Consider the following 27,906-nt stretch of genomic DNA (forward strand, 5'->3'; position numbering starts at 1 on the left):
ACTGGGTTATATGGCAGTGTGGACTTGGGGCCCTTCCACACAACCACATAATGCAGAATATCAAGGCAGATAATCCAAAATATCTGCTTTTAACTGCATTATCTCAGTCCACACTGCCATATATTCCAGTTCAAAGCAGATAATATGGGATTTTATTCATCAGTGTGGAGGGGGCCCTTAGAATTAACTGTAGCTATCTTGTTACTGTTAAATATAAGTTAGTATTGTATGTTTCCCTTCAAAAGAAATAGTGGTGGGGAAGCAATTTCTCTCTGCCTGTAAACCACTGATGACTGATGAATCAATTTTGTCTGTGTTAAAACGTGTTTATGTTAAGTGTCTGGTAAATTGTAATTTGTAAGCTTTAGGTATATCACTTTGGTATTAATGATTCTAATTGTGGATATGTGTGATTTTGCGTTTGCAAGGTATAGAGGAAGACTTCTGCCTTGCTGTTAAGAAGTTAACTCTTTGCAACAACATAAGCCGGAGTGTAATTTATTGAAGCTGGATGCTAAAGCAAATCAGTAAATTAAGCAGGTGTAACATTCCAGTTTCCTGTGGCTAGTTTTAAACTGATTATACTTGCAAAATGGCTAAGTCTTTGTTGCAATCAAATGTGTCCTGCATTCTGGGGATGAACAGTGGTAGAAATGTTGGTTGCTATGTTACAGGACTGCAACAATGACATACAATATTACTTAAAAGCATGAAGGTGGTTATTGATTGGAAATGTGTTTCAGTTGTTCTGCTCCTTGACCAAGATGTTAGAAGAAGGTAATATAGACTTTTTATTATTATGTTGTTACTGAGCTAGTAGATATCTGTACTGCCAAATGACAGTAGAACTTAAGGTTTCACTGTCTTGCAATTGAGTGCTTCTACCACAAGGACAACAATTGCATATGCAAATTAAAGCTAAAAGTTTGTTTTTATTAACTGGTTTGCATTTCAGTAGAGAGTATTTAAATACAATGTAGAATGCTCAGAGATAAAATGTTACATGCTTTGTTCTTATGGTGGTTTTATTTCAGTTCTTGAAGTGAGATCCAGCTGAAGCTAAGTGCACTTGCACACAATTGATCTTAACCATGTGCTTTGATTTTTCCATTGACTACTGAGAGAGTAAAGTGTCCAACTTTTGCTAAATTACCCCCTTTGATAGCCATATCAATAATCTCTTATACATGAAGTATTTAGTGATTTCTTAAAGTGAGACTATTAGAGTCTGAGGGATGAAAGAGTTCATTTTGGGTCAGGCTGGAAATATATGTGGTAGAGGAGACAAACTCGTAATTTTTTGCATTATAACTTTCTGGGGCTCAATTATGTTCATCCTTAGCTACAGATGTGCTAATTCAGTGCCCAAAAGTTAAAACAGTATTTCAAAAGCTAATTGCTTTATATGTGCTCACAAAACAAACTCAGCAAAGGACTGCAAGTAGGAATAACACCTGATTAAAGCTCCCCACCCAGGTTGATGTTATTTAATAATATCATTTTTAAAAGGTCTTGTATCTTTTATACAGGGGTTATAAGGCTAGTTGGATCTAAAATGGAACAACATTTAAGGATTTAGGTTAATGTTGATATCACCTTTCTTGGTGATCATAAATGCATCCAGTGGACCTGATCTAGAACTCTATTAATGTGAAGCATTTTGATTCAAAGCTGTCTGATCCCATTTAAACTTATGCTGCTAGAATCAATTTCATTCGATGTAATCTCATGCGTGTGTTTGCTGATCAAGTTGTTGATCAATGATCTTTCTTAATAGTCATATCTAGAGCAGAACTATTAAATAGGGTATGACTAACATCCCATTCTTTTCATTGGTAAGACTAAGGGTAGACTTAGCCCTCGTATGGTTAAATCCAGCATTGTGTTTGTATACTACTAGAAAAACAGAACTTTCTAATTCTTTGTTTCTCCAAGCTTCCCTTCCCACCCAGAAGTCTACACTGTTGGGTTTCCTAACTTTCAGTACAAATTTAGAAGATGCCTGCAGCTGTAGTGTGGGTTGCCTCATTCTAATTCTGCTGAAAAAACAGTTTATGACTTTGTCTTCAGAATGTGTGAACTGGACCAACTGTGTTGTTACAGTTGGATCCAACTGTTGAGGAAGTTACTGTTTTGAGTTTACAGTCTTTTTGATGCAAGCCTGTTTTGTTGAGTTGTTACCATATCTTCTCCCTCTGCCATGTGCTTTAATGCACACCACAGGCTCTTACTGTAATGGGCACTCTCTGCTCTTGTTTATGCCTGCTTCTAGGTGCAGCATGCACTTAGAAGCAGATGAGAGGCATAGAACTGTGTGTATTTGATTTATTTTATTTGCTATGTGATGCTAACATCAAAAAGTCAATGTATATAGTTTCATTGACCTATCCATGTCCTTAGTAGAGTATAGCATAAGCAATAGCATGCTAGATATGATCCTGGTAATATAATTAGAGCTTTAGAAAAGTAGTCAAAAACAGATTGGTTATCGCTATGAGCTTTCCTTTAGAAGACCTGCATTCATATAAAAATGAAGCTGCAAATAATAATGGTGCTTCTCAATTTTGTTGGTATATTTACCCGAGAATACATTGTATTCAGTTTAACATGTGATTTAGTAATATTGTGTACTCCAAAGTACCTTTTAGTTCCATCAGATGTTATCATGGAAATGTAAGAGATCAGATCATATTAATCCTACTGAAATCAGTGAGGCAAATTAGTCACAGCTATTTGAAATTCTTTGACTTCAATTAAAGTATGGCAAACTTAGTTTTGATCCAATCTTACACATTTTCCATATTTACCTTTTTATTATATTAAAAATGAACTTAAATTATATTTCAAAATTGTATTAACATTTTGTTTTGATTGCATGTTACAGCTATAACAATATAACCAATGTTCTAAACTGAACTGATATGGACAGTCTGATGCAGGGTGGCTTGATTTTTGTTCTGGATGATTGTCATTCTATAATAGCCAAATAATAGCTATATGTATGTATACACAACACAGACAGACAGACACACACACACACACACACATACATATTTAGTTCTACTTCTCAGATCAGAAAATCATACTTCACCAGTTCAGTAGTATGTAACTTTTAGATGATCGAGCTATAGTGTTATTTCAGTGTACGGAGGAATAGACTCTACTCTTACAAGTAGAGGCTCGGTTGGCGGGGACGAGGGAGCAGGCCTTTTCTATTGTTGCTCCCCGGATCTGGAATTCCCTTCCGGAGGAGATCCGGCAAGCACCCACCCTGGCTTCCTTCAAAAAGCTGCTTAAAACCTGGCTCTTCCGCTGCGCCTTTGGATAACCGAGCCCATAGCTATAGTAGTTGCACAGGCCACCTCTTTGACTTGAAACACTGCACTTTATTCCTCTGCCCCAAAGCATCTTAGAATATCACATTGCATTTTAGTTCTAGTGGTCCCTCCAGGCCATCCTCTCCTCCATCCCAGTGGTCTTTTTTTTTCTTCCTCTTTCTTTGCAGATTCATGTTATTTGAGTGATTATATTCCTTCTGCTTATGTGATTGTTTTAGTCAATTGTTATGTTTTGTTTTTGTTTCTAATTCTTATAGCGTTTTATAGTGTTTTCAGTGTTTTATTGTACAATGTTTTATTCTGATTTTATATTGGAAACCGCCCTGAGTCCCTTTCGGGAGAGAGGGCGGTATACAAATAAACTTTTTTTTACTTACAAGTATAAGAGTAGTGAACAAAATGCTAATTGCAAACAAGGCATCTGAAAATTTTCCTATAAACATCTAGGAGATGCTGTTCACAAGATAAATCTGAGTAAATGTGATGGGATTTAGGTATGGGTAGACATAGAATTGTGCAACAGGTTAGCTGCAGTGCTTCTGGAAAATGTGCAGGATGACAATTTGGTTTCCTGAGATGTTTTACAAAGGTTTTTTGGGTATGCCTTTATACAACAGAAAATTGCTTTATAGTCTATATTTTTACAAAAAGAATTATAACCATATGTATACACCACAAAAGCAATATGATGTTAGTAGTATTAGGTTTTCATTTAAGATGAGCTTGATATAGGGTCAGGCAGCAGTAAATTCTGTGGTTCAATTAAAGTATAATGTATGTGTGTATATGAAAGAATACATGTTTTGGTTTTGACTGCAAAATAGTTGTAGTTCACAAAAGTAGTATGGCTGTGAAGTGATAAAAATCAGTTTTATTTTGCTTATTTAAAAATACTTATTTCATAAACGCTCTAGTTTTTTTTTCTTTATGTGAAATGGGGGATATATTAAATAAAATTTGAACTGTTGTGGAAATCTCTCACACTCTCACCAGGCCTGTAGCCAAGATTTTGTTTCGGGAGGGGCTGGGATTTTGGTTCGGGGGGGGGGGCTGAGTCTGAGCCGGAGAGGGTCTACCCTAGCAAACCTTTTGTATTGTTATCCCAATACCCCCATGCATATGGGATATATTGAGCATGGTGATCAGATCATGATATGAATCAATGTAACAGTTTAAATCATAAATGTAAGGCCTTCTCTCAGACCACCCTGAGAATTTCGGGGGGGGGGGCTGAAGCCTCTCAAGCCCCCCCCCCCCGGCTACATGCCTGACTCTCACTGAAGGAGTGGGATTTTCTATCCCTCTAGCCCTGTTTCACCATATATGACATTTATATAAGTGAAAATCACAACAGGAAAATTAGTGGTATTAAGGAAAATTCAGTCTTCCTGAAGATACTTGAAACATGTGTTTTTTGTGGCCCTTTGGTATTGATTAGGATTTGGTTGCTCGTTACATTTTACATAAGATGATTTCCCGTATATAAAACTGACAATGCCAAGCTTTTCATTTTTATTTGTTTAATTGTGTGTGTGTGGGGAGGGGGGGTATTTTCACAGTGACTATTGACTGAAATCTGTCATTTTGTCATTTTCTTCCCAATGCATTTCAAATTGGATAATCAGTTTTACTTGGAATTATTGAGTCAAAAAATTCACATCCTGAAATAAGGTTGAATGGGGGAAAAATGTCCAAGACTTGCAAGGACTAATAAATCAACTTCTTGTGTTGTTTCTTGTGTTGGGATAAATTTTATTTTTCTTTAAACGTATATTTGGTGTGGTATAACTTGGTAGAGGAAAATAGTAGAACCAATGGCTGTGATGGGAGTAAAGTTGTGACTGAAAAATTGGCTAGTGGAAATTCCTGACTCCTGTCTCATCAAAAATCATGTTATTCCCTAAGATCCTTCACAGGTAATCATTTTCTCCCCATATCCTCCAGCTCATTTCAAACCCATACTATTTTACCTCTGTTGCTTTATCTATTTAATCAACAAGCAGACATAATAATTTAAAGGAAGATTTCTTTAGTGAATGATTGAAAACTTGTGATCCTCTCAAATATTGTTCAGCAGCAACATGTATCCGCTTTAGGCATAGCAGCTCATGTGAGAGAATATGGTAGTTGTACTTCATAGACCCAAGCAACAGTGAAAGGCACAGATGTTTCTCAAAATAATTCAGAATAAAGTCTATTTGCAGTATCTCTGCTGTTGCAGGTTATTCTCATCTGAATTTGAAATCCCAAAGTTAAGAAAAAGTATGAGTATGTGGAAGCCAAGTTGTAAGCAAGCATCTTGTACATAAATAACTGCAGAACACACTGCTAGTTTATTGGCTTTGAGGAAACATGTTTGATGTTAAATTTAGTATGTATTTGATTGGGCGTATTTCAGATAACATTGATATATGCAAAATTTTGGAAGCCTAGATTTTACTCTTAAATGTTACAGAAAAGGGATTGTATGACATTTACATAGCTACTATCATTTTGTTGTATCAAAGCATCTGGATGTCTTATATATCAGTCCACAGTAATATGTGAAACTTTGTACATACTCAAGCTGCCATGTAGATTGACATTATTCTGAAAAGGTCACATTGTGCATTCTAATGTAGTTTATGCAAACATCTCACAATTATTCTTTATGTATAAATCTTAACATAAATCATGAGATCTTTGGATCTAAGCTGAAAAATTGTATTTATATGTGAATATCATTAAAATAAGAATTATGGACAATAAGATTTTTCTCTGCACAAATTAAAATCAATGCAGTAAGTGCAAATAATGTGCACATTTTACATGGCTGTTCTAAATGCATACTTTGTTCTGTGTATGAGTGATAAAATAAAGATTTTTTTCAGATTTAAAATAATTGGAGTCAGTGTGGTATGTAATCATGGGAACTGAGTCATCATAGAGGACCACACAAAATCCTACTCCGATAATGGTTCTAAATTTTTGAATATACACTGGTGCTGTCAATGGCTAGAGATTTGTTCCCTTTAAAGAAGCATAGGTCAGCCTATCAATTTCAATGATCCACTGTGCAAAGGTGTTAGTTCAGAAAATTTATATCTGAATATTGTTGTCCATTACTAGTTTTGATGATAAACATAATTTGCTTTAAAATGACTATGCAACTTAATTACTCACAATTGTTGTAAATCCAATTATTTAGATTTTTTTAACATGAGGAATTTAGGGGAGAAAAGTACTTGTGAATGAGCAATCCTTAAATATGAAACGGAACGATGTTTGCTGCTAAGGCATACAAATGTGTGTGTTGGTATAGTACTTGTATGGATGAAGAAGTAGATGCGTACTATTAAAGACAGCTGGGTTTGAACTCTTGCAATCTAGAACTCTTGAGAATGGATTCTAATGGCTTTTAAATGTTTCAGTGTTAATTAAGAGATAATGTGAATAGAATAGTCTGTTATGACAGGATAATGATTTCCTACATAATGTAAATTATATGGCTTAATTTTTTTGAAGAAATAATAATGCTGTGAAAGCAAAGCCAAAATATTAGCACTTGCTTCCATCCCCACTTGTTTCTAGATTAGTGATTTATACACTTGAGTGCTCTTTCATTTTCCATGAAGGAAAAAATGATAGAAAATTCCTCTGGTAGTTCAATTAGAAAAGCACGTTCACATCTTACAGTTTTGGCCACTAAAGCAAATAAGCATGTTTCTGATTATATATTTTCCCTAAACATTTTCTTGTTCTAGTTAGACTAGATGCATTTGATAATGTCTTTTGGAAAAAAACAAACTTCAAGACAGTTAACTAGGTTGAAAGGATTACTTTAAGAAGTTACTAAGTAGCTGATTTCTACAACACTAAATTACAGTGGTAATAACCTCCATGAAGTGAATATGTGCATTGTTACTGCACATCTTGGAAAAATAGTAATTTAGACAGCAAAATAAATGAATAAATAAACCCATTGACTTAACTGTAAAGATTGGAAAATGTGCAAAATACAAGACATCTGTAAATATGCTGTATTTGTTTGCATTTTTCCTCTATCATGTGCCTACATGTAATGTTAACTTCATATTTCTTTTTCAACTGTAACCAATTGGCCTAGAGGTTCTTTCTGTACAGCTGTAAATTGAAGTGGCATAGCCCCATCTGTCTGTCAATTGGGCAACATGATTCTATGCACACTCTTTAATGTTCTGAAATTGAGAAGAGGATAAAGGTATTATGACTTCATGTTGTTTCAGTGGATTTGGGTCAGGTCTGGATGTTCTACCTGGGTGGGCTCTGCTAAATTCTCATGTATGCAGCATTTTGTATATGCAGAATGACATCTTTGGGAAGAATAATAATTAGTTATTTTGATGTCATTGAGTTTTCTTCTTTATATCGTTATGAGTGTTTCTGCCAGCAATTTTTTTTATGAAACACAGTTTATTTTAAGGTAAGGTAAAGGTAAAGGTTTTCCCCTGACATTAAGTCTAGTTGTGTCCAACTCTGGGAGATGGTATTCATCTCCATTTCTAAGCCAAAGAGCCAGCATTGTCCACAGACACCTTCAAGGTCATGTGGCCATCATGACTGTATGGAGCGCCATTACCTTCCCGCCAGAGCAGTACCTATTGATCTACTCACATTTGCGTGTTTTCAAACTGCTAAGTTGGCAGAAGCTGGGGCTAATAGCGAGAGCTCACCCTGCTCTTTGGATTTGAACCACTGAACTTTCGGTCAGCAAGTTCAGCAGCTCAGTGGTTTAACCCTCTGTACCACTGGGGTTCCCCAGCATTTGCTGTGCATCAGATTGTTAATTCTGTATGGTTTTCAGGGTTAAAAATGTTAATCTTGTAAAGATTAAATATTGTTGTAGTAGAAAGGAGGAAATTAAAAATGATGGGAAAAAACAACTTATATCTATAAATACTTAGGTATTTCTTTTATTTGGTCTTTGAGAAGTATGACTGATCATATGCATTATTTATTCTTTCTTTCTCAGTAATGCCTGAGTACTAAATTTTCTTTGGATTCCAAAATCATGTAAATCTTTAACAATTTTTGAAGGAAGAAATGTAAATATTTCACATGTAGGAGTTATTGCCAGAGTCTACACAAGAAGAATCATGTGAACATGAGAAACATTAAAAGATCTTAAATTTGTTGCTTGTTGGAGCATGCAATGTGAGTTGCTCTTGCAGAAAAATGGACTTGGAGAATCCAAATGGCTTGGGGAGAACAAAATAAATAAATAAAGATACACTTGCCACAGTTTGGTGTTCATTGAATTCATCAGTGTCTTAGCATGAATCATTGTGTGGTCCACCATCACATTAATATTTTTGTGTTATCTCTTTCAGATGCTATTAAAAGGATATTGTGTATTATTAAATAAATAAAATAAATATTATTAGATTTAAATTTATAATAAATGGTTCATATTGTTTTTGTTTTGTTTTTTTCATTTCCTTTTGATTTTTGTTGTATTGTTGTCCAAAATAGAATATATATATACAAAAATTCTATGATTACTGGTATATCTTGATTTAAAGCCAAATTGGTTTTGGGATGAAGGTAGACACAATGTCCAACAATTAAACAAACACTTGGTGGCAATATTTGTTTTTTGGCTCTGTTTCAATGCCTGATTCTTTTAGGTAGAATATGTGACTCTATGATAAGAATCAATGCCAGATACTCACTGTGGGATTTATGTATTGGTTTCATTTTACTTTCAAAAACCTATTCATTTGGGACTAAACTGCACTCTGTCACACTAATAATTCAGGCATTGATTTTGTGCAAACTTGTTTAAAACTAGAGTCTAGCTTGAAAAAATCAATAATGTGCAAGCAGTTGTTACTGCAATTAACAGTGACTGAAAGTTTCATCTTATTTTTGTAATTTTGGAAAGCTAAATTTGCTCTGAATTCTTTCTTGTAAAGTAATAATTGCATGATTTTCTCTGTGACAGATGCAGTTGGCAGTGAGTCAGACTTCTACAATGAAGCATATGTTCTAGTCTCAACCATATAAGCAGCCCTTGAAAATACTTTAACATATAATTTTTTCTTGAAAACAAATAATTAGCATCATCTTCAACAAACTATTTTGCATATATGTATTCACATAATGAAGTAAGTAGGCATTAAAATACATTAGCATTATAAACAGATCCATAAAAGCAAATTAAAAATAAATAATTAGCCTTAAGTAGTCAGACAGGAGTTCATTGGGTTTCAATGTGCAATCTTACTTTGACATAATGAGTAATACTGTTCTTCCAACACCAGCCTAGGAAAAAAAAATAGAAGGCAAGGCTATTATAAAGTGCTAGATCACAATTTAAATAGCCTCATAAAGGTCAAGTAATCTAAATCAGCACAGGATACTTTCCTTCTCTTTAGACATATCTTTGTATGTTTACCACATCTTTATCTTTAGTTAGAATAAGTGATGGGACTGGTTTCTTCCTATCATAGACATTTTCAATTTAGGCTGTTGCATATTGAGTAAGTATTTGCTGAGGTATATTTAAAGGCCATTGAGACTCCATTGCATTTTAGACTTTAAGATGATTTTACTCTTCTCCAATGTCTTAATTTCCTTGCATTCTACAATGGCCTTTCCTCCGGTCTGTGCCTTAGTGTTCTTTAGTGTTATGTAGAATTACAATAATCCATGGATCTATTTTTACTAACAGGAAAATTGTGTTAAAAAACAGAAGAGCCACACTAGAATGAGGTTACACATGCACTAGTGGTGCGTGTGTAACCTATTTCCACAGTAGCAAATAGAATGCTAATGAAAAGTCAGAAAGTTCATAGCTCGAACCTGTTGGTGATCCCTAGCAATTAGTTCTTGAAGTCATGTTTTTCCTGAATGTTAATATAAAATACATTATTAAAATGTATTTGCCACAATTAGGCTACAAGAAAAGGCTGGTAAGCTGGCTGGGATTTTTGGAAGTTGAAGTCCAAAACACTCAGAGGTCCAAAGTTTTCCTATGCCTAGTATATCATGCGTAAGTTGATCTCATATATAAACCAAGGACATGTTTTTGGGTGCAAAAGGTATGGATTTTGGTATTTGTAGATAAGTTAGGGTCCTTCTGCCTCAGTGGACCAGCTGTCTCTGGCTATCACCACCATTTTCCTTCTCCAACATTAAAAAAGACTATAGGTGGCACCATGGTGGAGAGGGAAGAAGGGATCAGTGCTATTTTTAGGTTCTCCTGGGATGTACTAAGCTTTTGCCTTTTGCCACTCAGAGAAGGAAGTTTTTTCAATAAGAGTTTAAATACATTAATTTGATTGACCCATGGATGAATCAATCCTGTCTTTTTTTGTGTTGAATGAAATGAAATGCCTACTCATGAACCCTAGAAGCATAATAGGCTATTGACCATTTTGGAGCAAACAGTTGTTTGCATGTGAATTGAGACATGTATGAGGTTTAGGATATGGCTTCCAGGGTCCCATTATAGGTCCCATTACCCATTATAGGGCTACATCTTTATACAGACATTTCCATAAATTGGAAATACAATAGGTAAGTTACATAATAAATTCAAAGTCACAGTTTGACTTAAACTGCTTAAAGTTTTCTTAATTCAACTGCAATCAATATTAAAAGTATAACCCAGCCTCACGATTTTAAGATCGGATTAAAACCCTTCAAGGTAATTTCAGTCATGAGCAACATGATTTTCTTTTTAAAAAGATAAAACAATTTGGTAGCATGCAAAGTGTACTTCACAGGCACCACCATGTGCTCATCAGTGTAGCTTAATTCTACTTGTAGGTGAAGTATAAACTTACATTGAACTTTTTTTTGAGACTTTGCAATTAATAAATGGTATTATACTGTTTGAGCATGGGAACCAGCTCTTCTGTTGTTTAAAAAATGTAGAATAGTAGCTGAAATGTACCCTTGCTCAGTACGCTGTGCTGTTTGATAATTTTAACCACCAAACTTCATCAAAGTTTAATTCATAAACTTTAATTCAAATCCTTACATTCTATTAAGTTTAATAAACTAACTTCATCAAAGAACTTTAATTGACTCCTTTTTCCCATACTTCAGATTTCAACTTTCAGCCTTGACAATATGCTACTATGCTGTCAAAAACTGAAGTGAACCGTTTCACTTGCAGTACGGTTACTTTTTATGCAAGCTGCTGATACTCATCAAAACTGCATGAGTCGGTTTCTCAACATTAAAATAACATACAAACATTTATTATTGTTTAAATTATGAAGCATAATTTGGCCTATTCCAAACTCATTCTAGGCCTCTATTTGGTTTAAGATCAGATTTGGCTGCCTTGAGAGATAATCTCCTGGAGACAGTTGAGGAATGAGATTTTCCTGCTTCTTGCAGGAGGTTGGACTGGATGGCCCACGAGGTCTCTTCCAACTCTATGATTCTATGAAGGGGCTACAGTGGCTACAAATTGATCTGCTTTTGACAAAAGGAGAAAAAAAACATTGAGGAGACTTCCAGTGCTAGTCATTAAGAAACATTGACTTCAAAACTGAGATTTCTGGTATTTATACTTCTGTTTGTTTCAACTTCTGAACTGTTGAAGGTCTCATGGATCTGTTTACGGATATCACTCAATTGGCTTTTAAAAACAAATCTTATAGGTAATATTATTTGAAGACTTTTAAACAGAGACTGGGTGGCCATCTGTTGGGGATGTTTTGATTTTCCTGCATGGCAGGGGGTTAGACTGGATAACCCCTGTGGTCTTTTCCAACTCTATGATTCTATGATTTAATATACATCTCTTCCTCTCGTTGTCAACTAAATCAACATACTGAAAATATTAGCAATACGGATGTAATGTTTGGACTGAGTATTTATAAGGAAAGATGATGATAAATAATAGTACTTCATGCCATTACATAATGGAGTTTATACATGATAGGTCCTATTGTTAATATGATGGGAAGAACTGATGGAAATCCCATTATGATGTCTCACTGCAAAGAGAGGGAACCTGTCTCTCCATCTCAATTATAACCTAGCCAAGTAAACATTTACTCCAAAACATTAATTTCTGAAAGATATCAGGTCATTTAAATCTCTTCCTAAAATCCAAATGCTTTCCCATATATGATCAGGCACAATCTTTCAGTCTCCAAAATGTACTTACGGTATTCAGTTGAATTGCATGATTATTTATTTCTATTTATTGCTTTTCTTATCACCCTGTTCTTTATGGGTTTTTAGATTAACTCTGAAATTTAGATTATCATTATCTGCTAATTAATAAATCACTGTATATGGTTCTGATAGTATGTAACTAACTAATGTCCTACTGATGTCAATAGATTTTCAAGTTATATTGGAAACCAGTATGACAAGTCATGTTAGGATCCAATAGGATCACTATTTCTGTCATCTGATGTGACAAAGTATTACTTGCAAAGCATTATGTTGCTCTTAAGCATTAAGTTTTCAAAGGAAAGAAGGAATAGCATATGTAGTCTATATGCACACACATACATGCTAAAAGCAGGTAGCCACTAAATACTTGTAGAACCTATTCCTGGTGCAAGTTGGGCTTAAGTTGACATGTGCACAAAGTTTGTCTTTTTGATCCATCTTTGTTGTCCTTTTCCTTCACTCTCTTCCTCTGTGTGTGTGTGTGTGTAAACAGGAAGTCTTCCATCAATTATTGTTTAACAAAAAAGAATAGGAAAGGTGTATAGGAACAAGGCTCTTTTATACCTTGGCTGATAAAACTGATACATAACCTTCTGAAACAGGCCCTTCAGTCCATTTTAAGCAACTTTTCTCCATTTCTTGGGATAAAAAAATCAGCCATGTGTGCTTCAAGGTGGGTTATTTGCAGTGTCATCAATCAGAAGATGTTTTGTCGCTCTTCTTTCTCTCCCTCAGGCTGGATGTACACTGCCCTATACCCCAGGATCTGATCCCCAGTTATCTGCTTTGAACTGGATTATATGAGTCTACCATGCCAGATAATCTAAGTTAAGCAGAAAATCTGGGATCAGATCCTGGGATATGGGGCAGTGTGGATTCAGCTTCAGTGGATATTTTTTGAAAAGAAAAAATAGAAAAATCAGAGGGATGTTACAAATGGAAGAATATGTTGTCTGGACACTATGCAATCTGAGTTAAGAAAATAAAATCCTCACAATAGGCAACCCAATCTATTAAGAGTAAAGAGAGTACAGACAATTTCATGTATCCCTAATACACTACATTTTTGTGTAGTTGTAAAATGTTTTTGGAACTAATTATGTCTAAGAAGTGTGTTATAGTGATGCTTTTTAAATTACACAATGGGGAAGGATGCCAGTCAAATTTGGATGGCTATAATAGTAATACACACAGGAACAACTGCAGTGGTCTCTAGTTCACAAAGCATATCAATTGATATTTTCTGTCTGTCAAGTGCTAATAATTTCATAAGTTTAATGATGGCCTTTACCTCATATTGAATACGTTATTAATAACACTCATCATCTTATTATGAGGAGAGTGTTTGCATTTCTAGTTTATTGTTTGTGCAGCTCTATATTTCCACATTTTAAAGTAAGGCATTTCCCAGTTCAAAAATGTGCAATTAATGATTTTCCCACAATGGGAGAATGTAATTTGGGTAGCAGACATGAAAAAGGAGATTTTTCCCAAAAACAGACTCAGCAGAAATAAAACCTTAATCATTGCATGTGGATAAATGAGGCAGATCTTGAAAGCTGCAATGTGAGGAAAACAGCAATATGAACTTATAGAGAGTGACAGAGGCAACAAGCATTAATGTAAATAGAATAGGAAATCAGTAAAAAAAACATAACTCATTTTTATGCCCCATGGAAAATAAAAAAGTTATTTCGTAAAGACAAAAGTAAAGCTAGGCAGTGTGGCTTCTGAAAGAAGATATAACAGACAGGTTTATACCATATTTTTAGAACAAATACCTAAGTGAATAGGTGTAAAAATATCTCCCCATTAAGTCTTCAAGCTAGTTTGACAAGAATTTGACAAGAGGAGTTACGTTTCAAGTGTCAATAACAATTCAACTGGGAAGAGTGGACAGGAATTCCCTATTTTGCAAGTGTAGCAGTTATTGAGACCCCTTTCAGTTTCCTGTTTAACACATTGTTTTAAATGCATATGTCTTAAAGAGAAAATTAACAAGGATAGAGTTTCTCCAAGCTTTATTTGAAATGCATATTCATTAGCATGCAATTGTTTCATTACTGTCCTGAGGTTAATCTTTGGTGATAATTATACTTTTATAAATGGATTTTAGTTTTACATATACTTATTCTCAAGCAAGTTGAATTGCTTTTATCAGGACACTTTCCCAAGTACATGAACTTAAGATAGTGGTCTTAGGTTCACAGGCTATCCAGCAAAGTTGTAATTTTGAAATTAGCCAAGTCATGACCTCAAAAAAAGTGCCAGTGACTATTTGGATGTAGTAGAAAATGATACTGAAAGAGGTGTTAGTCTGTGATTGTTATGATTGAGCCTCATGGCTCTGTTACTGACAGACGTGGGCGTAAGACTCCTCGAGAGTCAGATACTCTCGAGGAGCGAGAGAGAAAAAGACTGCGAGACATATTTGCAGCACCATCTGACGAGGAGTCTTTCGAAGGGTTTACGGAGAGAATGGAGGAGGGGCTGGTTAGCTCAGAGGAGGATGAGATGGATTGGACTCGGGTAAGGGAGGAAGTGGGTGCCACTGGCCATGATGGGACAGAAGATGAATGGGGACCTTCAGGATTAGACCCATGGTTTAGCTGGAGGGATGGGACGGGATCCACAGCTGGAGATGCTGTTGGGCGTAGTCAGAGGTGTTCCAGCTCTGACGAGGAAAGTGATGAGGAAACGCCCGGGTTAAGGAGGACAGCTGACAGTGATGAAGATTTGTAACTGGCATAAAATGGGGCTTGAGAGCAATTGCAAATTGCGTTGGGCAAGGTAATCTGGGCAAACGCTTGGGATCCGTGTGTGTGTGGGACGCTTCCCTGAAGACTTGTGTGCTTTCCTGTGCTGTGACGTAAGTTGATTGGAATCCAGGGTCAGACGGCGGGAGGGATTGTGTGGGCATTTGTTTGTGCAAACCTGTGCTTACTCTTATTAGCTTGACCTTCCGTCGTCTTCTTGACGGACGCCATCTCCTGCTTTGAGAACTCGGACTGAACTGACCACGGCTTGTCTTCCCCCCTTCTTGGACTTGGAAAAACTACAAACGTCTGCTTCTGGCTTTGATCTACGGAACGGAACTGGTCTACTCAACTGCTACAATCCTTGGCTGATTTACTCGTGTTGGAGATCCTGTCTGCTGTGTGTGTGGGGGAGCGACGCAAGTTACTCTAAGCACAGTGTTGGCAGCAGAGAGGAATCTGCTGCCAATTAGTTGCATTCTTTGTATCTTTTGTTCCTTGGCTTTCGTTTCGTTTATACCCAGGCTGACGCAAGCAGTTTGTTTTTACCCGGATTAAACTCCGGTTTAATCCGGTTTATCTTTTGAACATTTACTTTTGCCCCTTTTTGCTCCTAAAGGCAAAAACTGCCTGGCCCTTGTGTTTTACGGGCATTTTTGAGTTCTGTAATCTAATAAACTCTGTTACTTTGAATCTTGTGGCGTTCTGTCCTTGACAGATTGCCCAACGCCCATAAAAAGTTTATTGCAGCAATAAACCCGTCAGGGAGACGATGGATGAGTTACGGGCCAAAGTAGACCAATTGCAAACGGCTTTTACCGTTAGCCAAACAGCTCAGGCTGTGAAAGGACATGTTTTGACTCCTGAACGCTTTGACGGAACCAGGTGCAAGTTGCCAACCTTTTTGGCACAAGTGGAGCTTTATTTTTCTCAGCTCAGTGCTCATGCTTTTCCTACAGACACTAGCAAGGTGGCCTTTATTTTGAGTTTGTTGACCGGTCCCGCAGGACAATGGGCCACTAATTTAATTTTGGGAAATGACCCAGTCAAGGACAATTTGAATAATTTCAAAAAGTTGTTAACTGATACTTTTGGGGATCCTCTCCGCACGGAGAACGCTGGGTGGGCTCTGTATCGGTTGAAACAGGGAAAGGGGACTGTTTTGGATTACTTAAATAAGTTTAACCTGTATCGCCACCAGCTGGATTGGGGGGAAAATGCATTCATGCTTTTATTTACTGCCGGGTTAAGTGATATGCTCCAGGATGAATTAGCACGCTTGGAGCCGGCTGAAAGCTGGGACGCCTTAGTAGCTAAGGTGTTGCGTTTAGACGCAAGGTTCGAGGCTCGTAAACACTCAAAAGCAATGTGTGCGCCACCCATGCATGTAACCAGGGCACCTGTGGTGATGGGGGAAGAGCCCATGGAGCTTGGGGTCTTTAAAAAGCTGTCTACAGAGGAAAAGAGCCGTAGGAGGCAGCTGGGCTTGTGTTTGTACTGTGGGAATGCTGGGCATTTTGCCAAAGATTGTAATGTGAAACCTTCCCAGCTTTCGGGAAAAGGCCAGCCCTAGTGCGACGTGAGTCCAACGCACTAGGGCTCCTCAAGCAGTCAACTGAGGGGAGGAAGCATGTTTTCGTACCCATTACATTATCTGTTGGGGGAAGGGAACTTGTTTCTACTTTGGCACTGCTGGACTCAGGGGCTACGGTCTCCTATGTAGATATTGAGTTTGCTAAGAAGCATGGCATTCCTAGAGTGCGCAAGGCATGCGACGTGTGGGTGGAAGGAGCAGATGGGAGACTGCTGGAGACTGGGGTGGTTAACCATGAAACCTCAGCAGTAACGTGGGAGGTGCAGGGAGTAACGGGAACGTTTGTGTGGGATATTACGAGCTTGCCTAGATATGATGTGATCCTGGGGATGGATTGGCTAGCTGTAGTAAACCCACATGTAGATTGGGCAACACGTAAAGTGATCTTAAAGAGGCAGGATTGTTGCACTCTAAATGTTACTCATTCTGATATGGAGGGAGTGCCTGCTGAGTATGGGGAGTTCTCTGATGTATTTTGTAAAAGAGAAGCGGACAAATTACCACCGCACAGGCCATATGATTGCGCCATCAAGTTGGCAGAAGGTGCGAAACTGCCAGCAGGGAGGCTGTATGCCTTGACTGTACCGGAAAGGCAAGCTTTGCGGGAGTTTCTAGATGAAAATTTAGCCAAGGGGTTTATTCGCCCATCTAGTTCTCCAACTGCGGCACCGGTATTCTTTGTAGCCAAAAAGACTGGGGAACTTAGGTTGGTCTGCGATTATCGGATCCTAAACAAATACACCATTCGGGATAGGTACCCGCTGCCTTTAATCTCGGAACTGTTATCAAGGGTGCAAGGGGCTAAGGTCTTTACCAAGCTTGACCTGCGGGGGGCCTATAACTTAATCCGTATACGGGAAGGGGATGAATGGAAGACGGCATTTAACACGTGTTTCGGATGCCACGAGTTCCGAGTCATGCCTTTTGGGCTTTGTAATGCTCCTGCGGTATTCCAGAGGTTCATGAACGATGTGTTCAGGGACCTAATTGACCAATTTTTAGTGATTTATTTGGATGATATCTTGATTTTTTCTAAGGACGAGAAAGAACATCGTCAACATGTCAAGCAGGTTCTGCACCGACTGCGGGCTAATGGGCTTTTCGCCAAGGCTTCCAAGTGCGTCTTTCATGTGCCTGAAGTGGAGTTCCTAGGTCATGTAGTGTCAGGTAGGGAACTTAAAATGGACCCACATAAGGTTGACGCCGTCAACTCATGGCAGGAGCTGAAGACTAAGAAGGATGTACAAAGGTTCTTGGGTTTCGCTAATTACTACCGGGAGTTTATTCCGAATTTTGCAAAGCTCACGGTACCTTTGACGCAGCTTCTGCGCAAGAAACAGCCATTTGTGTGGGGGCGGGAAGCTCACGAGGCGTTTCTACAACTAAAGTCTAGTTTTCAATCGGACAACATACTAACCCATCCTGATGTTGACAGACCGTTCGTGGTAGAAGCGGACGCTTCTAGCTACGCGTTGGGGGCTGTATTGTCTCAGAAGGATTCCTCAGGGACCTTGCGTCCCTGTGGATTTTACTCGCGGCAACTAACACCCTTCGAGCAGAACTATACCATATGGGAGAAGGAGTTGTTGGCGATTAAGGTGGCGTTTGAGGTGTGGCGGCACTGGCTTGAAGGGGCACGGCACCAGATCGTGGTCAGATCTGATCACAAGAACTTAGAGCACTTGCAAACAGCAAAGAAGTTAAACCAGCGTCAAATCCGCTGGGCTTTGTTTTTCTCCAGGTTTAACTTCAAGGTACAGTTCGTGGAGGGGAAGGCAAACCTGCGGGCCGATGCTTTATCCCGCAAGCCGGAATTTAAGACCAATGAGCAGGTAGTATGTCAGACCATCTTGCCTACTGCCTCTCTGTGTGTTGTAGATAATGAGCTTGGGTTACATGACCAGATCCTTGAGGCTCAGAAGGATGATGTGTGGACTCAGGAGCAACTGATGCTGCTCTCTGCAGGTAACCGTACCATACTGCCGCATCTCCAGGATCAAGACGGGGTATTGGTGCGTAGGGGGCAGGTTTACGTACCAGTAGGGACCCTCAGGTTGGAGGTGATTAGAGCCCACCATGACGAACCCATGGCTGGGCACTTTGGCAGGTTCAAGACCGTACAGCTTATCACCAGGAGCTACTGGTGGCCAAAGATGCGGCAAGACATTCTGCGCTTTTGTGACAGCTGCGCCGTTTGTCAGCAGAGTAAGACGCCTGTTGGGCGCCCTAGAGGGTTGTTATCGTCTTTACCTGTTCCGGAGAGGCCATGGCAAATCATTTCCATGGATTTTATTTCAGATTTGCCTAAGTCTGGGGGTTATACTTGTATTTGGGTGGTGGTGGATTTATTTAGTAAACTGGCTCATTTTATTCCTTGTTCAACCATTCCGGCGGCCCCTACGTTGGCCTTACTATTTACAAAGCACATCTATCGTTTGCACGGAGCACCCGAGGTGATTATTTCAGATAGGGCTCCGCAATTTGTGTCACGCTTTTGGAAACACTTCCATGAGTGTTTGGGGACTAAGTTAAACGTGTCTTCAGCTTTCCATCCGCAAACGGATGGACAGTTGGAACGGGTTAATGGGCTCTTAGAGCAGTATCTGCGTTGTTTTTGTTTAGATCAACCCACGGCTTGGGTAAAGTGGTTACCGGTGGCGGAATTTGCTTACAACAATGCGGTGCACACGTCTAGTCAGCATACGCCATTTGAGCTAACTTATGGTTTTCACCCACGGGGAGGTGTGGCGCCGTCGACCAATGTGGTCTCTTCGGACCCTGTGTACCGCTCTTCGGAAATGGCTGCATTGCATGATGTTGCCCGTCGCTTACTGTTGGAAGCTAAGGCAACGCAGAAGACTCAGGCTGACCGCCACAGGCAGGCAGGGGAGGAGTTGGAAGAAGGGGATTTGGTGTGGTTATCTTCCAAACATATTAAACAGGCTGGGGGAAAGTTTGCGCCTCGGTATTTGGGTCCCTTTCCTATCGTTAAAAAGATTTCTTCTGTTGCGTTTCGTTTGCGTTTACCGTCTAGTTTAAAGGTCCATCCAGTCTTTCATCGTTCGCTGTTGAAACTTGATACCTCTAGTCGTCGTGGTGCTATAGCGGAGGGTATCACTGCCACTTCTCCGCCATCGGGGGAGGAGGCCTTTGTGAGAGGGGATAGTGTTATGATTGAGCCTCATGGCTCTGTTACTGACAGACGTGGGCGTAAGACTCCTCGAGAGTCAGATACTCTCGAGGAGCGAGAGAGAAAAAGACTGCGAGACATATTTGCAGCACCATCTGACGAGGAGTCTTTCGAAGGGTTTACGGAGAGAATGGAGGAGGGGCTGGTTAGCTCAGAGGAGGATGAGATGGATTGGACTCGGGTAAGGGAGGAAGTGGGTGCCACTGGCCATGATGGGACAGAAGATGAATGGGGACCTTCAGGATTAGACCCATGGTTTAGCTGGAGGGATGGGACGGGATCCACAGCTGGAGATGCTGTTGGGCGTAGTCAGAGGTGTTCCAGCTCTGACGAGGAAAGTGATGAGGAAACGCCCGGGTTAAGGAGGACAGCTGACAGTGATGAAGATTTGTAACTGGCATAAAATGGGGCTTGAGAGCAATTGCAAATTGCGTTGGGCAAGGTAATCTGGGCAAACGCTTGGGATCCGTGTGTGTGTGGGACGCTTCCCTGAAGACTTGTGTGCTTTCCTGTGCTGTGACGTAAGTTGATTGGAATCCAGGGTCAGACGGCGGGAGGGATTGTGTGGGCATTTGTTTGTGCAAACCTGTGCTTACTCTTATTAGCTTGACCTTCCGTCGTCTTCTTGACGGACGCCATCTCCTGCTTTGAGAACTCGGACTGAACTGACCACGGCTTGTCTTCCCCCCTTCTTGGACTTGGAAAAACTACAAACGTCTGCTTCTGGCTTTGATCTACGGAACGGAACTGGTCTACTCAACTGCTACAATCCTTGGCTGATTTACTCGTGTTGGAGATCCTGTCTGCTGTGTGTGTGGGGGAGCGACGCAAGTTACTCTAAGCACAGTGTTGGCAGCAGAGAGGAATCTGCTGCCAATTAGTTGCATTCTTTGTATCTTTTGTTCCTTGGCTTTCGTTTCGTTTATACCCAGGCTGACGCAAGCAGTTTGTTTTTACCCGGATTAAACTCCGGTTTAATCCGGTTTATCTTTTGAACATTTACTTTTGCCCCTTTTTGCTCCTAAAGGCAAAAACTGCCTGGCCCTTGTGTTTTACGGGCATTTTTGAGTTCTGTAATCTAATAAACTCTGTTACTTTGAATCTTGTGGCGTTCTGTCCTTGACAGTGATTTGCCCTTCTTTGTTTAGTGTGATCATTCAGTATAAAGGGGGTTGCTGGAAGTTCCATTCCCTTTTACTATATGTTAAAGGCGCTGGATTGTAACCTTTGTCACTGCCTCTTGAGAGTTCTTACACAAAGCCATTTTCAACTAAATTGAAAGCTTCTCATACTCAATAATCACTTTATATAGAGGTCATATATCTTATCTAGTGGTTCAGCTATCACATTAAGGTGCTTTACTGTGGAGAATTCTTTTAGATGAGCTGCTTGATCTTGTTTGGTTGAAATCCAACAATGTAGTGAATCTGCCACTTAGTATCTACATAAAAAGAAGAACTACAGGAAGATGTGATTAGGTCTGTAAGTCATCTACTGATGCTTGCTGTTCAAAAGTGTCATGCTACAAAGTAGCAAATGTTTATTGAGTTTGTTTTTCTACCATATGCAACTCAAGCAAGATGTTCCACCAAATTTGTGACACGTAGCAGAACAATTTTAGAGTAGCGATTTCTTGTGTAAGATTTTGTGCAATCAAATCATTTTTGAAATTGATGCATGGAGTGATACTACCTAGAAAAAATAGAACAGTAATTGCAAATGTAGATATGTTAAGAATTTGTGCAGAGCGATTTTTGACAAGAGGATGTCTCTACATGTTTCAGCCCATTTGAGTTCTTTTGCCCATTTTTTATAGTTCACATTATGGGATTTGTAAAAAATAATGCTCACATATATTGTATTTTGGACAAAATGCATTTTTGTACAACATATTTTATTCAAAATACTCTGCTCTGTATGAAAATTTAAAGAAGTCCAAAAAATTGAGGTAAGGAAATACTCATAAGTCTCAAAACCTATAATTTTACCCAGTGAAGAAAAAAAACCCCGTAATTGCCAAATGCAACAATGAAATAGTTTTCATCTCTACTCCAGTGACCTGAGAACAGAAGAAATGTCCAGAGTAGACAGATACTATTTGCAGAGTTCAAGTCACTGAAAGACATCAGTGATACAATAATTTCAGTGTTGGGCTAGGACTTCAGGAAGCCAGTTCAAATGCCACTCAGCTGCAGCAACCAACTGGGTGACATTGGGCAAGTCATGTTTTTTCAGTCTCAGGGGATAGAAATGGGAAACCGTCTCTGAATAAATGTTGGGTTGCCTTCTGAGTTGCCTTAATTTGGAAATTATTTGAAGGCACACAATACCAGCTGCCACTGCAACAATGCTAACTCCAGTAAGACTGGAAAATATATTTTTGTAGTGACCTTTTATACCAATGCTTCAGACTGTGAATCATGGTGTAATAAAATCTTAATTATGCTTCTAACCACTCTCCCAATATATATATATGTTTGTACCCATCCATAGATAAGGTATGTGTGCTTTCATTGACTTTGTTCAGACATCACAATAAGCTAGGGTTTGTTTTTTTCTTTTAGAATGGTGTCTGAACCCAGAAGTATGTTAGCTTTCTTCTCCCCCACCAAGTCAAATAAATAATTCATGGTTTATTATTAGTGTAACTTGGTGGAGGAAATGTGTGGTCACATTAATTTGTTTGCAACACCAAATGTTACACAGAAAGAAGTATTCTAGTTTACTTAGCTTCAAGTATGAGTGATACACATACCTCATAAACTAGAGTTTCTATAGAACCATGGCTTATTGTGATACCCCATTAGATAGAATACTTGATTAATTTAATATAGCACTATTTTAAGGAGAGAATGTGTATTAATGAATTTAGAACTCTTAGCAAAAGTGCTCTGGAATATACAGAATCAATTGCTAACAAATGTGGAGTTACAAAACAAATCTTACAACTTGATATTAGCAATTTTTCCTTGCAAATTGTTTATTTATTATTTATTTATTTGCGACATTTATATACCGCCCTTCTCACCCCGAAGGGGACTCAGGGCGGTTTACAAGTATATATACATACAATCTATTATATTATACAACTATATCGCAATATTATTAGTAATATTGCATGTAATATAAACATACAATTATAATAGTGAATTATAATTATTATTACATTGTATTACATCATAATATTATAATATAATAACATGTTGTTACCAAATGTTGGACATTAGAATTGTGAGATAATAATTGAAGTTCTATGAAGCAGACTTGTATTTTACTAACATTTCCAGGACAAAAATTCTGAATAATTCTGATGAGAAATATGCTATGCAGTATAAGTTAATAGCATTTGTTTCAGCCATCAATGACAATATTAGTTGCAAATACAATATGATGCCCAGATCAATCCCATATTAATTTGTCAGTAGTTTTTTAAAGGCAATACTTTGAGTGACTTTTACTGCAAAGACAATAAAACACCAAAAGAAGACAGCCTATCATTAAGTTATTGCTTTATTTTTCTACCAAACTGACCCTCAGTATGACTTAGAAAATGCTGTGCAATTAAAAGTAACAAAAAAAAAAACCAACATTATTAAAACTGCAATAATCTCTAAAGTAAAATATGAGATTTGGGAACTCTCAGAAATTAAAAGCATTTATCCATTTAAGCTCTATTTTAAACTAGGGAAAGGCTGTTTATATCCAAACTTTCTAATAATGAGAGTTGTTCTTGGTCTCTTGTTCTTGGTCTCACAGGCCTTGCTCTACAGGTCTGTAAAATTTGTTCATAACAAAACAAAGGTGTGAAAATTAAGTCTTCATATTTAATATAGGTAGGAACATGACTTCTGATGCATCACGAGAAAAGAAGCTGTTGAGTTTTCTGATACAAGTGAGGTCTGACCAAAGCGGATTAGAGTGGTTCTATTACTACTCATTCTAAACACTTAACTCCTTTTAATGCAGCCTAGAACTGCTAACTCCAGCCAAACCCTACAGTGAGCTTTTGGTATCTGCTGGTATTTATTTCTCCTGTTTCATCTATTCTTCGTTCCTTTCATTACCTTTGGAAGCACAATACGGGAAGCCCCCTCCCGGTACAAAAATCAGCTTGACATGAAAGCAAGTGGGAGTCAATCCTAGTTCTTTATATGCGTTTCAGAATGTGGTGCTTGCCTCCTTTCCTTGGAGAGTATGTGTGTGGCATGCAGAAAGCACGCGTACCTGCCTGCAACCAAGCGCCTCCCCTCTAAGATAGAAAGTAGAAACAGGTAAAAAAAAACCTCCTTAAAGGATGTGCCTGACTGCAGCTGAATGCCTCTCCTTTCTCCTATAGAGTAAAACAGCTTAAATGCATAAAATTATGGGAAGGAGAGCTTGGGAAGCTGTCCCCCCCAGAATGGGCTGATAGAAAACTGATCTTTTGGGACCCCTGACCGAAAACAGATATCTGCCCTCCCAATTTCGGGAGGCTTCCCAAAAACATATTGGTGCTCACACTGAAAGCCAGGAGACGAAATGGGTCAAGGTTTGCCCTGAAAGCATAACCCTACTGTACAGCTATGCAACAAACACCTGAATATACACCCACATTCCACTAAAATAGAAATAAATATCATTTTACCCATTTGTGCTTTCAAAAACCTTGGAAAAGATTTCACATCTCAGTGGGATGTAAAAGCTCACATATAATTCCTTCATATTATTGCAGAAGATGACTGGTTTTGGTTCAAAACAGAATAAGAAATCAAAATAGTAAGGCAATAGTAAGGAATACATTTTTAAATTACATTTTAAAGGAAATAGAAAGTACATTGTAGTAAAATAAATGAGGGTGACTTCTTTAGTGTGCATAAAGTGGAACTGAACTTTTAAAGAGGACAGACCATTCTTTATTAAGGGAATAGTTTAACAGCAGGCAAAAGGGCAACATTTTTTTCAAACCTATTCTCAGAGAAAAGACCTGGAGGCTATCTAAAATACTCTGCAAGAGGTACAGATGGTAACCCTCCCCCTCCCCCCAGGAATAAAATTTAGTTTCAAAGGTAGTGGTGGTGATGGGAATGTAATAAGATAACTATTACTATTTATTGTATTTGGGTTATCTTCCCTAAATAGCATGTATTTGTAGTTTTCAGAATATTTAAGTTACCTTGTTTTGCTCGTAATAAGACAGGACTTTGCACATTGTCTTTCTTGATATTACATCATACATTAAATATAGCAGCAACTATATGAGTTACTGCTTCTCAGTAAAAATGTGAATAATGCATATATCACTAAAAGGCAAATAGATTAGTATAAAAACAGTATTTCAATTGCTGTTTGTTACATTCCCTGTATAAAATTATTGGGAAATTAGTTACTTAGAATGTCTTTTGTATTAAAAGTTGTTGAAGATATGAACTGCTATGTACAAAATAATTAAAATGAGAAGACAGAAATACACATAGTTTAAAACATTTGTTTCATTTTTCCATACCCAAATATATTGGTACCGCTAGAGGGCATTGCTGGTTACATTTCCTAAATTTGCAAGCTCTGTCTTCTTTTAATGTGTTTTAATTATATCAAATCTTGATGTATTGCCCTCTCCTTACCCCACACATGCCATATTAATTTTAATAGATGTATGGGAAACAAATACATTGGTGGTATTGCCTGACTTCATATATGAAAATCCTTAGTACATACAGATATGGGAAGCAGACCTGATACAATGAATGGAATGTACAGGATTTACATAGAATCATAGAATCATAGAATAGTAGAGTTGGAAGAGACCTCATGGGCCATCCAGTCCAACCCCCTGCCAAGAAGCAGGAAATCGCATTCAAAGCACCCCCGACAGATGGCCATCCAGCCTCTGTTTAAAAGCCTCCAAAGAAGGAGCCTCCACCACAGTCCGGGGGAGAGAGTTCCACTGCCGAACAGCCTTCACAGTTAGGAATTTCTTCCTGATGTTCAGGTGGAATCTCCTTTCCTGTAGTTTGAAGCCATTGTTCCGCGTCTTAGTCTGGAGGGCAGCAGAAAACAAGCTTGCTCCCTCCTCCCTATGACTTCCCCTCACATATTTGTACGTGGCTATCATGTCTCCTCTTAGCCTTCTCTTCTGCAGGCTAAACATGCCCAGTTCTTTAAGCCGCTCCTCATAGAGCTTGTTCTCCAGACCCTTAATCATTTTAGTCGCCCTCCTCTGGACGCTTTCCAGCTTGTCAACATCTCCCTTCAATTGTGGTGCCCAAAATTGGACGCAGTATTCCAGGTGTGGTCTGACCAAGGCAGAATAGAGGGGGAGCATGTCTTCCCTGGATCTAGATGTTATACCCCTATTGATGCAGGCCAGAATCCCGTTGGCTTTTTTAGCTGCCGCATCACATTGTTGGCTCATGTTTAACTTGTTGTCCATGAGGACTCCAACTCTTTTTCGCACACACTGCTGTCAAGCCAGGCGTCCCCCATTCTGTATCTTTGCATTCCATTTTTTCTGCCGAAGTGAAGTATCTTGCATTTATCCCTGTTGAACTTCATTTTGTTAGTTTCGACCCATCTCTCTAGTCTGTCAAGATTGTTTTAAATTCTGCTCCTTTCTTCTGGAGTGTTGGCTATCCCTCCCAGTTTGGTGTCATCTGCAAACTTTATGATCGTGCCTTCTAACCCTTTGTCTAAGTCGTTAATAAAGATGTTAAACAGAACCGGGCCCAGGACGGAACCCTGCGGCACTCCACTCGTGACTTCTTTCCAAGATGAAGACTACGCATTGGTGAGCACCCTTTGGGTTCATTCACTTAGCCAATTACAGATCCACCTAACTATAGTTTTGTCTAGCCCACATTTTACTAGTTTGTTTGCCAGAAGGTTGTGAGGGACTTTGTCGAAGGCCTTACTGAAATCCAGGTACGCTACATCCACGGCATTGCCTGTATCGACCCAACTCGTAACTCTGTCAAAAAAAGAGATCAGATTAGTCTGGCATGACTTGTTTTTGGTAAATCCGTGTTGACTATTAGTAATGACCGCATTTGTTTCTAAGTGTTTGCAGACCACTTCCTTAATGATCTTTTCCAGAATCTTGCCTGGTATCGACGTGAGGCTGACCAGACGGTAATTGTTTGGGTCATTCTTTTTTCCCTTTTTGAAGATAGGGACCACATTTGCCCTCCTCCAATCTTCTGGGACTTCTCCTGTTCTCCAAGAACTCTCAAATATGATTGCCAGTGGTTCTGAAATAACTTCAGCTAGTTCCTTCAGTACTCTTGGATGTAGTTGATCTGGCCCTGAGGACTTGAATTCGTTTAGAGTGGCCAGGTGTTCCTGGACAACTTGTTTCCCTATCTGGGGTTGGATTTCCCTGAATCCTTCATCCATTTCATGTTGCTGAGGTTGAAGATGGCTTTCTTTTTGTGAGAAGACCGAGGCAAAGAAGGCATTAAGCAGTTCTGCTTTTTCCCTATCCCCTGTTGCCATCACCCCATCTTCTCCTTGCAGAGGCCCAATCGCCTCCTTTTTCTTCCTTTTTCTACCATGCCTTTTGTATGTTGGTTTCTCGTGAAAAATTTTATGTCAACAATGCCAATAACTTTAGAAGAGATTAAAGGAAATGCCTCTACTTGTTTATTTTATCATCCCAATTTGAACAGGTACATAATATAATCCTGCTTTTTGTTGCTATAGTGCAGTGGTTCTCAACCTGGGGTCCCCAGATGTTTTTGGCCTTCAGCTCCTAGAAATCCTAACAGCTGGTAAACTGGCTGGGATTTCTGGGAGTTGTAGGCCAAAAACATCTGGAGACCCCATGCTATAGTGTATTTGTTTATTTTTATCCCTATCCAGTCTTTTATTTTTATTTATTTATTATTAAACTTA

General features: G+C 38.6%; 1 protein-coding gene across 23 annotated transcripts in view; it reads left to right on the forward strand.

Annotated features, from left to right (window-relative positions):
- The window catches only part of tenm3 (teneurin transmembrane protein 3), a 1,793,546-nt gene that overhangs the window by 1,380 nt on the left and 1,764,260 nt on the right, over positions 1–27,906 (forward strand). The gene's annotated exons all lie outside the window — the stretch shown is intronic.

The sequence above is a fragment of the Anolis carolinensis genome, chromosome 5, assembly GCF_035594765.1.
Source record: "Anolis carolinensis isolate JA03-04 chromosome 5, rAnoCar3.1.pri, whole genome shotgun sequence".
NCBI classification, from domain to species: domain Eukaryota; kingdom Metazoa; phylum Chordata; class Lepidosauria; order Squamata; family Dactyloidae; genus Anolis; species Anolis carolinensis.